General features: G+C 46.3%; 1 protein-coding gene across 4 annotated transcripts in view; it reads right to left on the bottom strand.

The window, feature by feature from the left end:
- Positions 1-12575, bottom strand: part of LYN (LYN proto-oncogene, Src family tyrosine kinase) — a 43072-nt gene extending 30497 nt beyond the window's left edge. The window contains exon 1 of one of the 4 annotated variants that reach the window (XM_033155245.1): positions 12279-12575. The gene's annotated coding sequence lies outside the window, so the exon portion shown is untranslated. Of the gene's footprint in view, positions 1-11095; positions 11198-12278 lie in introns of those variants that run through there. The other 3 variants (XM_033155243.1, XM_033155246.1, XM_033155244.1) reach the window with 3 other exon arrangements.
- Positions 12576-13493: the final 918 nt, after the last annotated feature.

The raw sequence follows: 13493 nt of genomic DNA, 5'->3' as shown, positions 1-13493 counted from the left end.
GCAGTTCATACATTTTCAGCTTTGTATTCGTGTTATAAAAAAGCACGCCTAGACATTCCATTGTTGCGCCCATAACCTAGGTTTAATGTGCCATTTAGCTCCTAGCTCTCATACCTCAGTTTCTAACACTGGCAGGGGCAAACAATATGGAAAGCAGGAATATCTATAATCAGGGCCGTCTCGTCATAGGGACTGGGTGGCGTGGTGCACCAGGGCGCCAGGCCCCCCAGGGGCGCCCCCGCGAGCCCGCTAGCATACCAGGTGCCCCCTCCCCAACCCGCGCCCGCCCCCATGGGCGGGTGCTCGCGCGCCGGGGGCGAGCTGCAAGCCGTCTGCCCTCCGGAGCCCTAGCTGGAGCGCTGGGAAGGGCGCACAAAGCCCCGCGCCGCTCCAGCGCCACGCCCCTCATCCCCTGCTCGCCCACCTCCCTCCCACGCTGGCCACCCCTTGGGGGATGAGGGGCGTGGCGTTGGAGCGGCGCAGGGCTTTGCACGCCCTTCCCAGCGCTCCAGCTGGGGCTCCGGAGGGCGGGCGGCTTGCAGCGCCACGCCCCTCATCTCCCCCTCGCCCACCCCCCCTCCCGAGGGGCGGCCAACGCAGGAGGGAGGTGGGCGGAGAGGCGGCCCACCGGGGGCACCGAGGGATCGTTGCACCAGGGCGGCCGATCCCTTTAAGACGGCCCTGTCTATAATCACCACATTACGATCATGAGCACAAATCATCATGAATGCACAATAAAGAAGACATCTGAATGGGCCCTATCCTAGCAGAACAGTATGCAAAGCTCAACAAATAGGTGCTATACAATGTAGTTCAGGGAAGGGAAATAAAATTAAGCTTAAGAAGAAAACTATTGGTGGACAAGAAACTGACACCTTCTGTCTGGAGGGTTCAGGCTAAGGCAGCCTGATGAAAGAACCCACTCTCATTTATTTATTTATTTGTTTTGTCAGGACGTTAGTGTGTGCAACATACTATGTATGTTAGTAATATGCTTTAAATAATAATATGGCAACTTGTCTTTTCTTCTTAGTGCTTTCCTATTTAAAACCATCACTTGGAGGGAAAGGGCTTGCAAGTGCTGCATGCATGACAAGTGAGTAAAAGTGATAAACTCTGTCAACCAGGGCCGGCCCACACATCAGGTGAGGCAAGCGCCTCAGGTGGCAGAATCCATAGGGCCAACAGATCACAATGCAGTCTGTCCTTTCTCCTGATGTAGGTCTTCACTCACCCCTTATTCCTTGGTGGGGAGCGGGGATGCCATTTTGTGGTTTGCCTCAGGTACAAAAATGTTTTGGGCCAGCCCTGTGGGAAGTGCCACTCTCTGGTGCTCCTTGTTTAATTCTTCTCAGGTAGCCTTATAGGTGGGAAGCCTAGGTTAAGAGAGGTGCCTGCTTACTCAGCCGTTCATGTTTTTGTAGATGCTTTCCCACTCTTCCCAGAAATATTTCTTGTGAGCTGCTTATTGCAGACAAAGAAAGGGGGAGGCCTTTGGATACCATAGTCTACTTTCTGTTCTTGTACTTGTGCAGGAGTGAAGTGAAAGTTGCTAAAGACTGGAATCTGCAAATGCAGCAAAAGACACAGATGAGACAACTGCATGTGCTGGGTGTGTGCCTGGGAGCAACAGGAAGGAAGAAAGAGGCAGCAGGCAATGGGGGAAGATGCTGCTCATGAGACTGTTCATTATTCATTAAATGGAGGTCACAACTAGACATGATGGAGTCTGTCATTCACATGTCTGTCCCACCCATTACATCCCAGCAGTTGGTTGTTCCCCACACTTCTCTTCTGTTCTGCCTTCAACACTGGACCAGAGTCAGATGTAGATAAAAGTGCATTCATCAAATGATGGAGGGGAGGAGAACACAAGAGGGTACACAGCACCCTTCTCTAACATGATCCTTTTATTGCTAAATGTTAAGACCTACTAGGAAAGTAACACAGAAAGCCAAGACTGAGTACCTGATACCATCATGTCCAATTTGGCATGAGAGCAGACACAGGACCAGTACAAGGGGCAGACCGCGATGGTGGTTTCACTCAGTGGTATATCGCTAGTGAAACCACCACTGCTCCTGCATCCCTCTGCTACCAACACAGCGAGAGAGAAACAAGCTGCAGCCGACCACTGGAGACAGAGGGACTCAGAGCCACAGTGATTTCACCAGCGATATACCACTGTGTGAAACCGCCATCACAGTCTGCCCCTCATGCCAGCGCAGAGGGACAATCAAGCTGCATCGGCCAGGCGCCAATACAGCTTGTTCCTCCCTCCTTTTCTTTAAACGGCTTGGCTGATGAGCGTGTGGCTGCCCTCACACAGTGGTATACAAATATTTTAATAAATATTTTAATCAATATTGTTCATTCAGTTTCTACCATTTTCTAAACCCTTTGCTCACTAGCATCACACATCAGGCCAGATGAGAGCCAAAGAGGTTTAGTTCAACTATAGGCAACCAATGTACATTGGAGGTATGCAAGACGAAAGTAAGTAGCACTGTAGGAGATTCACATGTCTGTCTGGGGCAGTACGAGATACGCCTGTGGAAACTGTTAGCTACTTCCTGTTCATCTATAGTTGGATGACTTGCAATAAACAGTCAATGTCCATGGGGACAACTCCCTGGGACATTCAACAATGAAACAGAGTAATGTAAAGCTGACTTCATGTTCTCTATTACTTAAAGCCTGCATACTTTTTTTAGCCAATTTAAATTGGTCACAACTGCAGTTACTGCCTTACCAATTCTGCATCCATCAGCTTGGTTGAGCTCCAAATATATATTTCTTCACTTCCTCCTTCCCGTTCATGGCAAAAACTTTCAGCTCCTCATCTGAATCTCCAGAATCTCTCAACCTATGCTTCCCACCTTCATTTTGCAAATAAATCATTTAAACAGAAAGTCTGAGGTGGAAGAGACTTGGCAAAAAGGCATCTCTTGTAACCTGCAATTATCAGTGGCGGCTGGAGATTCCAAAGAGAATCTATTCTTCTAGCATGGGAACTACATTAGCCCCAATATACAGTGGACGCTCAGGTTGCAAACGCGATCCGTGTGGTAGGCGCGTTCGCAACCCACGCCGCTGCGTCTGCGCATGACAATTCGGCGCTTCTGCGCATGTGCGAGTGCCAAAACCTGGAAGTAACCCGTTCCGTTACTTCTGGGTTCGGCAAGGTGTGCAACCTGAAGCGCCCGTAACCCAAGGCATGACTGTACAGTATCGCTAAACTCTATTCAATGGTAACAATTTATTGTTGCATTTCTCTAAAACGAATGTTTTAGTGAAATGCAAAAACATAACATTATGGGAAACATGACATGACATCCACATATCTGCACTCGGTAATAAATCTCAGCGACTAAGAGAAGGTGGGAAGAAAATACAATCTTGTCAAGGGCTGATATAGATTGAACAAGAAACTTCTCAAATGCAGACTGACCTTCATTGTGGGTCGGGGGAGGCTAATTCCATGTTAGGAACCCTTATGAAAAGGATGAAAACAAAACTGCCCAAGGTCTTTCCACAAACATGTAGTGTGAATACAAATGACAACTCTGGAAAATGTAGAACTAGAAAATGTGAATAAAAAGGCAACCCAAATGATCAGGGGGCTGGGGCAAGTCATCCTACAAGTTCATCCTCAATGTTTTGGGCTTTTTATTTTTTGGGGGGGAGCAGAGCAAAAAGGGACATGATACAGGTGGACATAATTATGGATGGTATGGATAAAATGTGGTAAGTCTCTATGAGGCACAGGATGATGGAACAGATGAGCTTTGGGTGTGATCCAGCAGAGCTCTTCTTAAATTCTTATGGGATTAATAGTCATACAGGAGGGACTACAGCTCAGCACTAGAAGCGTTGAGGTTCAGGTGCCAACATCTCAATTTAAAAGTACATATATTAGATACCAAGCCTAGGGGGAAATGGAATGACATAACAGAGGTACAGTAAGCCCAAGGCAGAGAAGACTTGTGTTTGATTGAAGCTCCTACCCAGTATAAGATTCCTATGTGCTAAGAAAACATTGATGTGCTACCGCCTGTATATCTACGAAGTTATAGGTTTGTAAGTATGAGAAGCTGCATGCCCAGAAGTTACATGTGAACATAGATTCCATTCAGAACGTCCAATCAATGCACACATTCCATATGTTTTATTGTACACAGACTAGAAGTCTACACACCTCTTATTTAACTCAGGGAGCTTTCCAAGCTCAACATTTACTCTCTTTTAAAATGTTGTCTAAGTTGCATAGAACCAGAGGGACTTAGGTGTAGTCTGGGAGAGAGATTCTGAATCCAGACTCTGAAAGCAAAACCAAAACGCTTAACAAACTTCGGTTCCTATGTGGAAGCCACAGATTCCCCATCACTGAAACAGGTAGTGGAGTCAGGTGGTTTGGAGTCACACTTTGAGCCCTGTCATTGGAGGTGGGGGAAGCCGAGATATTTGCCTGGTAGCAAATGATTCACCAGAGAATTCTGAATGGGATATCTGCATAAGAGCAGGACTGATGGATGTGAAGTGTATACAATACACAGCTTAAAACATAAAGGTTATTTTAGGGGGGCAGGCTTTTTGTTTTGGGGTGCAGAACCGAATTATCTGTAATTCAATTAGTCAGTTAAGTATTTTTATTTACTTACCGGTACTTGATGGGGGGCAGCTGCCCCGCTGCCTGTACCCCCTGGCTACACCCATGAAGTAGCATCTTTAACTACTGTCACAGATTTGACACTTACAAAAACATAACAACAGGAATACTAATACAGTACATTAAATCTTCAGATCACCAGAGATGTACCTTATGAAAGCTATCAAAGCTTTACTAGAGTAACAGAGCTACTGTGTGAACACACACACACACACACACACACACACACACACACACACCCCTTAGCACCCTATGTATCATAGTATCTTTCACTTTCTTTTAGAATATTCTAAAGGGGTGGGAGACCTCCAGCCAGCAGACCAAATTTGGCCCAACATGGGTCCCAGTTTGGACATGGGTGACTCAGCTGCACAAATGAGTTCCCCACAGTTGATCCCTGCAGAAAGCAAGCTATGAGCTAGTGCTGGATCAGCTGCGCAACTGAACCCCTCTTGGGTAATTTGGTCAAGCAGCCAATCCCTGAAAAAAAAACAGGATTGAAGTCACCTCCCTTCAATTGATATGTGGTAGCTTACAAGCCCTACCCCACCCACACCTCAAATTTCAGCCACAATGGCTAGGGTAAGGTTACCATTTTTTTTTCCAATGAATCCGGGGACACTTTTCACCTTCAGTCGAATTCAGTGGATTTTGTCAGGGGACTGATTTGTAAATCTGGGGACTGTCCCCAGGAAATGGGGACGTCTTGTAACCTTAGGCTAGGGGCAGGGCTTTTTTCAGCCAGCACTGTTCCAGCACCTTTCAGGTGGGTGCCATTGCCATTATAAGAGAACAAGGTGAGTCCTGGCACTGCTTTTTCTAGAAAAATAGCACTGGCATGGGAAAATAAGAATCTGATAATACCTGATTTCCCCAACCCTATTTTAGACTCTAAAACTTGAGAGCAGTCTTTTTCAATGACTATTAACTATATCATCTATGTTCTACCTCCACTGTCAGATGCTTCTGAATACCAGATTCTGAATAGAACAGAAAGGGAGAGTGTTCTTGTGCCCACGTCCTACTTGCAAGTCCCCACAGGCATCTGGTTGGCCACTGAGAACAGGTTGCTGGACTAGATGGGCCATTGGCCTGATCCAGCAGGCACTTCCTATGTTCAATCTGGTGCCCTCCAAATGTTTTGCACTACAAGTGGAGGATGGAGTCCAGCACGGCCACAGGCTATTTTAAAGAATAAACTGGTAATAGCTAGCATGCAGTGACAAAGCTGGAGTTGTTCAGAACACCATTCACAGAATCATAGAATTGTGGAGTTGGAAGGGTCATCAAGTTCAACCCCCTGCAAGGAAAGAATCTCAAATAAAGCATCCATGGCAGATGACCAACCACTTCTGCTTTAAGATTTCCAATGAAGGAGAGCCCACCATCTTCTAAGAAAATCCGTCCCATTGCTCTAAATCAGCCTTCACTACCTAATCTGGTGTCCCACTGGATGTTTGGACTCCAGTTCCATAAGCCCCAGACACAATGGTCAGGAATGATGCAAGTGATAATCCAGGAACATCAGGAGAACCACAGGTTCTCCACCCATGCATTTAATTGTTGGTAAAGAAACACGGGTCTGGCAGTAGAACACAGCATCTTTAGGAAGCTACTGGGATCTCTAGTATGATGATGCCTGCCTTCCCTCTTCCCACTTTCCATGAATATTGCGCACTGGCAGTTGGTGGCCAACAATTTGTTTTTTTCCCAGTGTGCAAGCTATCATATCAGTACATGACACGGGGGTGGTGGGGAGTGGGGAAGAGTGTTGTACAAACTTAAGAGCAGCAGAACAAGCAACTCAAAACCTGTGGAAACAAAAACTAACAACACCCTCGCATGACAGCAGCTTGTCAAAAACGTTGCATGCTGAGGACGTCTGCACATTAGCTATGTATACATGCCGCATGGTGATAACAGAAGCAGCACAGCAGCACACCCATCTCACACACAGTGCACAACTATGCTCCCAGAAATAAAGGTGAGTGTGACTCCTTCTTTACAAGTGACAACCCTTTATCTGAAGGGCTGGCAAAAAACACAGCCCTCTATGTGAAGGACCAAGTCCAGTTTAAAGATAAAGAACCTTAAGAAGGGAAAGTAGAATCCTAAATAATAATAATATTTATTATTAAAGATTTTCTTGGTTTACAAAAGTACATGCCTTGTCTCTTTTTTCAGGTTGTACAGTCTTTTCTACAGATCAGTTACATTTGTTATGAGACGTTAGTGTAGAGTACAGTATAAGGTCAAGTATAAGGTCAAGAAGAAGAGGGGGGAGAGTAGGGGTGGTGGTGAATTTTATATTTCTTTACAGTGTACGTGTAGGGTTTTGTGTCGGCGTCAACTGGATAGGTTCTCTTTCTCAGAATCCTCAAAGCTGACCACCAATAGCACCTGAACTGAACAGGCACAAAGGTCACCTGGTTACAGCTGTCTCCGCTGTGTTGAGATCTATTTCTGTTAGCTAGTATTTCTAAGTTGCCACCCAACCAGGAACAGAAAATTCAGCTTCCTCCACCAGTGGCCCCAGCAGTCAGAAGGCATATACAGGTAGAAGGCAGAAGCTTCTCAGGAAAAGGGTTCAATTCCTGTTTTGGTGCCAGTGATTCCACACAGTAAACACTAACAATACTAAATAGAACATGCTGGTTGCCTGTGGGAGAACTAGCTCTTTGCAAAGTAAAGGGAAGGAAGCCATTTGTACAAGAATGAAGTCTTCAACAAGGTTGCTGGAGGCAGGGGAGAAAGGTAAGCAATGGGTAGTAAGAGGTTTGGGCTCAATATGTACCCTATGGAGATAAAATTGTGCCCCCCCCCACAATGCAAAACCCACCTTCTGGGAAACCCACTGGAAACAAGCTTGGAGTTGAAACCAGGCCTCCCACACTAGAAAACAATAACATAATCACACAGTCACAGGAGCAGACCATAGAATGAACTCTCATGGAGCCTCTCTGGGGGGACAGGCCTACAACATGGCATCTTCCCTCCCACTTTATCCACTAGTAGTCAAATATGGGGAGTCTAGTCACATCAGCCAGCATGGGGTGGTACCACTACCACTATGTGAAGTGGTAGCTTAATAGAAAATGTTTAGCTGACATGAAATCCCAGGGGAATGGGGGACGGGGAGATATAAAAGGTGATGTGCAGAGAAGCTTTCATTTCGGGATCTCCATCGACTCCAGTGGGAAGGTTTAAGCTACAACATCTCATGCTTGCTAGCTTTTAGGCACCAAGCAAAGCTCATTTTGTTCCCTTGTACATTTAATAGATTCCTATGGATCAGAGATCCTTTTAATCGCCTTTAATGCTGTCTCTATTAGGGCTTTTAATTGCCGAATACATTTTATCCACCGTATTTTTATGTGCTGTTCTGTGTGTGTTGGTTATTGTATTTTAGTGCTTTGCAATGTAAGCTGTTTTGAGACTATCTGGAGAATGGCAGGGCAGACATCCTGCATGAATGAAAATAGAAGTGCATGTATAATATCATGTTATCATCAGAGTTGGGATCAGCTCGCAAGCATGCATGTAGCTCTAGCTAGTTTCCATTCCCAAACTGAAACAATCACCACTGGAAGGTGAAGAAAGAGAGTAAGGAGAGGAAGAGGAGTCACTATAGTGCTGCAGTCACCAACACAGCAACTGTATGCACAATGGTTCCCTAGAGGACATCCCCTGGTGCTTTATCATGAAAAGCACATTTCTTAGGTGTTTTGTCATCATCCTATGTAAAATAAAAATAAAAATGAAGACCCATGACAACTGATGCCTTGCATCAACATTCCTGCAGTTCTGCCAATAACAGGATCTGTGATTTTATATATTTAAAAAACACCTGTGCAGTCTGCCACTATAAGCTTTAATTAAATGGCATTTATGGCATTTTTGGAACCGATTGTTGCAAATTCAATATATTTCATTATTAAATCTATTGATTCTGATCTAGACTCTCCCCACCTCACCCATGCCTTGGAAAAGCAGAGCAGTGTTTGTGTTTTCTCTCTTTCTGTTTGTCTTTTTTTGGGGGAACGATCCCCTGTGGAGGGGGAAGAGAAACCACTGGAAAACAGGGAGCTCATAGCACTCCCTCAAAATTCTTCAGCCTTCTAATGCCAATGCAGCTGAACCGCCCCCACCGCCCACCCCAGTGACGCCCCTGAGTAGATAGTCTGATGTTGTTAAGACTACAACTGCTATTAGTCCCAGCCATCATGGCAAGTGGTCAGGGATGATGTGAACTGTAGTTCAACCAGGTCCCAAGGACCACAGGTTCTCAATTCCTGGTTTAAAGTACTGCAAGATGCCTTGTCTTGTCTTGGGGTTTCTTTCCATGCATGATGAAATCACCTTGGCTATGACTGTGCAAACCATGGCTGCATGGAAACCTCTCAAGTGTCAATCATTTGAAATTTGGAAACGAAAAATGTCCACAGAAATACAAAAAAGGGAAGTCACTGCAGTACAGCTGAGTAATCAAAGCCAATTTGAAGCCAAAAGTTCACTGGCAGAGGCCCCTGTGGAATTATTTCACTTGCAAAGGTAACTGGAACCCAGGTTCATTCCTCTAGTTCTACATGCAACCCTTTAAACAAGCATCAAATTTTATTTTGAGGAAGCACACACACTTTCTGTTTAGAAGTCCATTATGCACAACCTCTTAACTCTTTGCTGACTGAAAGAATCACTCTTCTAAAGCACAGTGTGCTGCTAGTCCTTATTTATCTCACAAAGACTGCCATGGAAAAGGAAAGCAATTAATTTTGACATAGGTGAAAAATAATCAGATCTATATATATTGATACACTTCTGTGATGCCACAAAAGAGTATGTTATTTTAAGTGCGCTGTCCGTTCTGGAGCGAAAAACCTTTTTTATTATTGAGTTTTTGTGCAAATACAAACAAGACTCAACATAACAAACAAATCTACAGAAAACAAAGAAACAAAGCAAAGAACAGAAACAACAAGAAAAAAAGAGCGAAAAGAGGGGAGGAACAAAAATGGAAAACCTTTTGACAATGTCTGTTCTTCTGGTGAAGTGTGGTCACTACCAGCTATGAATATGCAAAGTCTTTCTTTATTAAAAAGGTGAATAAAACTAACTTTCTACTCTGTGTCCAGCAAAAGCAACACAGGTTCTCCATCCCTTCCTTAAATTAACTCTGCATGATACAAAACTTTATCAAAAGCAGTGATCTATTTCTTCTTCAATACTTTACTTCAAACCAGAATACTACAACAGCCACTGTAGCGTGGAGGGCACCCTGTGGGGAGCCTACAGCACAAGATGCTGCTGGGGCTTTTGGCACAATTTTGTGTCCACTTTATCATTCTGTCTTCTACCGAGTGTGTGTGTGTGTGTGTGTGTGTGTGTGTGCGCACACACACAGAGCCCCCACCTTGTCATGACTCTCCTTCAACCAGTAGTAGATGCCTCCTGGGGCTGGTGAGGCAGGAGGCTGGTAAACAGAGGCAACTCATTCTAGTTTTCTCACCATCCTGCTTCCTTCCCTGCTGAGTTTTATAGGCGGAAAACTGAGACTAAGGAGGAAGAAGCTGATTATAACTAAGAAAGTAGGTAGGTAAGGCCTGGCTGAAGGTGACTGGTAAAGTAGAGTCCCATTTGCCCTAATAGACCAGCCTCCACTGCCTTCAACGTTTATTTCAGAGCATTCTGAAAATACATTTACTAGATGTGACTCCCAAATTGTACAAGAGTCATTGCATTTATACAGCCAAGGACTAAACTACTTACTATTCAGAGAACAGTTTGTGGATACCTATGATGTAGCATTGTTGCAGCTAAGTAGGTGTAGACCTGATCATTGATCGACTTTAATATCACTATGCTCCCTACTCTGGGGTAAACAAACAAAGCAAACACTTTAGTTTACTGCCTTCGCTTCCCAAGGCACCAGTGCAGCACTATATATATATATATATATATATATATATATATATATATATATGGTTGGTTCCCTTTTGCATGACAGGAAGCCATTTTTGCAGCTGTTCCGGTTTTAGAGAAAATACCAACTTTGTGAAATACCAATTGGGGAAGCTTAGAATAAAAGAAATGAAAACTTTAATTTATCCAGCTTTATCTGCTTGCTTTAAGATTCCGTTTTATGTAATTGTTAACTTTAGTTCCACCCAGATTTCTAAACCTGTCAAATTAATCATGAATGGTAACAAAACACTAGCAACTACTTGTGGTGATTCATTCCAAGCTTTACTTTTACTAAACCTTTTGATTACTTAACAGAGTGTAACAACAACAAAAATGTCATCAGAGTCCCTGTGGGGAACAATAGATTATAATGCATCAATATCAGATGAGTTCCCAGAGTTATTTTTCTTAAGCAAACAAACTCCGATCGTAACAAGAAGGCAGGAAAATGTGAGCGGTACTTACAAAGGACTGAAACACCCAGTCAGATGACCTTAAGAATTCATCAGCACCACATGAGAGAATAGGCCGGATAAACGCCCCTTCCCGCAGGCTAAAGGAAAAGCGAGCCACTGCGAAAATAACGCTACTTCCTTTTAACTAAGCTACTGTAACAAGTTTTAATCTGGGGTCCAGATAGAAGCTCCTCTAGGGGTCAGGCGCGCGCACTGTCCAATTAGTGCCACACTTCCTCTTTTTTTAAAAATGTGCTCCGCATATGGTTCATAATACAGCACTTTGATAATTTTCATTTTAATAAAAGAGAGCGCACAGAGGGAAGGAGCATTTATCAGATTTCAGGGCTTGGTGAAAAATAAAAGCTCCCTTGGTATATTACCGCAGCTGAATTATGCAAGGTGGTTATCTAAAAATGACACAAAAGCCCGAAAGGCTGCAGCTGAGAGAAAGGGACTTATCAAAGCCCTCCTCCCAGGAAACTTCACGGTTGATAGGAATCCCAATCTCCCGCAATGCTCTCTACTCATTGAACTCCACCCCCCACCCCCACCCCGCGCCACTTCACAATAGAGAAATACTCCTGTAATCGATCTAAAAATCTATGGCCCCACCTTCTTTTCCCTCGTTTCGGGACTTATCTCGCGCAGCCTTTCTTCCCCCTCCGTGCTCCTTGCATGTGCGAAAGTTATGTTTGGTTGGCAACATGCAAAGCAAAGAGCTGCAACACTGTTCGCACAGGTTTGTCCAAATACAAGCCCAGGTGCTCCTGCCCTTGGCGACATCAGTGTCGCTACAACCCTATGCACGCTTACCTGCGAGTAAGTTCCACTGAACTCAATGGGGCTTACTTTGGAGTAGGCACGCCGCAGCCTTGCACTAAAGCAACCCACAGATTTTTAGACAGGGGGCATCTACCTCATGGAGGAGATTATGAGGAACCAACCAGCGAAGATTCAGCTTTCTCTCTTCAGGGCCACAGGACTTTGCTACGTGGCTAAAAGCAGCAGCAGCAGCAACACCGACGCTATTAGCCCGAAGCGCGGCGGAGAAGCGGCATAAATGCTTAGGAAGCGGCGCGAGAAGTTCAAATTGCCATGCTTCGTCCTTAGGAAGCCATGCCACCTTCCAGCCGCTCCTTCCCGCCACCCAACCCGGGGCTTTGCCGAGAGAGTGAGGGGAGCCCACTTACTTTCCCCGGGGTCTCGAGCTTGTTAAGTCCACGGTCGCTGCTTCAGCCCAATGGCCCGGATAGAGCCCGAGCCCGGCGGGAGCGCCTCGCAGGCAGCCGTGCCGTTTTCTCGGCTACAGGGGAACTGAGAGCGCGCCCGAGGGGAACCAGCGAGCCGCTGCCGCCTCCTGCCAAGCGCCCGTCCTGCTCCCTCGCAGAGAGGAACTTGGGCGGCTTTCGCAGCCTGTCGGGGGCTGAGGCTTCGCCGCTCACTTCCTGGTCCCGGGAAATTTGCATAGCAGGTCGGGAAGGTGGCCGGCCGGCGGGGGGGGGGGGAGAGCCGGGATGGCGGCGGGGGGTGGGAATCTTTCTTGGAAACCGAAAGGCGGGTCCAGGCAGGACGGCGACGGGGCGCCCCAAGGGCAGTGGCAGTGCGGACACACCCGCTCCGAGAGCGGGAGAACTCGCTCGCTCTTTCTCGCTCTCGCAGCCGGGGCTCTTGAGGGCAGCCGGCCCCACTGCGCGAAGGGGGCGGAGGGGTGGGGACTCGGTCCGCGGCTCCCAGCTCGGTCATCCCAAGAGAAGCAGCTGCGCGCCTTCCTTTGTGGGTGGGCAGTAATTATTCCGACCGAAGCAACCCGGTGTGTGAGGGGATAAAAATAGCTAAGCCAAGTGGACTCTGGTCGCAGCTCTGCGCCCGCCCAGCCTGCCCCGTCGCCCGCCTCAGAAACGAGCCTCCATCGGGGCCTAGTCTCTTCCCCCCTCCCCACCCCAAAGAAGCCTGCCCAGCTCTGGCTCGCGTGGTCCTGGGCAAATCATGGCCTTCCAGCATTTAGCCCCCTCTAGTGAAATGGGGGAAAGAAACCTTGATTGCATAAGGAAGGCCTCTGAAGATCAATACTCTAGGCACATGCTCCAGTGCTGTGTTACACCACCCCACCTGAATCTCCTAGCCGGGAGAGTCGCCAGGGGTTCTGGTGCTTCTCCAGGATTCCACTTCCTTAGGGCCAATGGAGACAGTGGTGTCTTTCGGAGATACAATTTTATTTACACACATATGCAACCTGAGCATATGGAGAATGGAGAGGCTCGCAGCATTGACACCCCAACAGATCTTGCTTCTCCTTTAGGTTTCCAGGGGAGCCCCCCAAGCCCAGCACATATTATGCTAGCAGCTTCTAGCATTCTGGACTCAACTGACTGACACACACACTAGCCTATTGTTCTACATAGCAG

This window comes from Lacerta agilis, chromosome 7, assembly GCF_009819535.1.
Source record: "Lacerta agilis isolate rLacAgi1 chromosome 7, rLacAgi1.pri, whole genome shotgun sequence".
NCBI classification, from domain to species: Eukaryota; Metazoa; Chordata; class Lepidosauria; order Squamata; family Lacertidae; genus Lacerta; species Lacerta agilis.
Note: the sequence above shows the minus strand (reverse complement) of the source record. Positions and strands in the feature narration are given on the sequence as shown.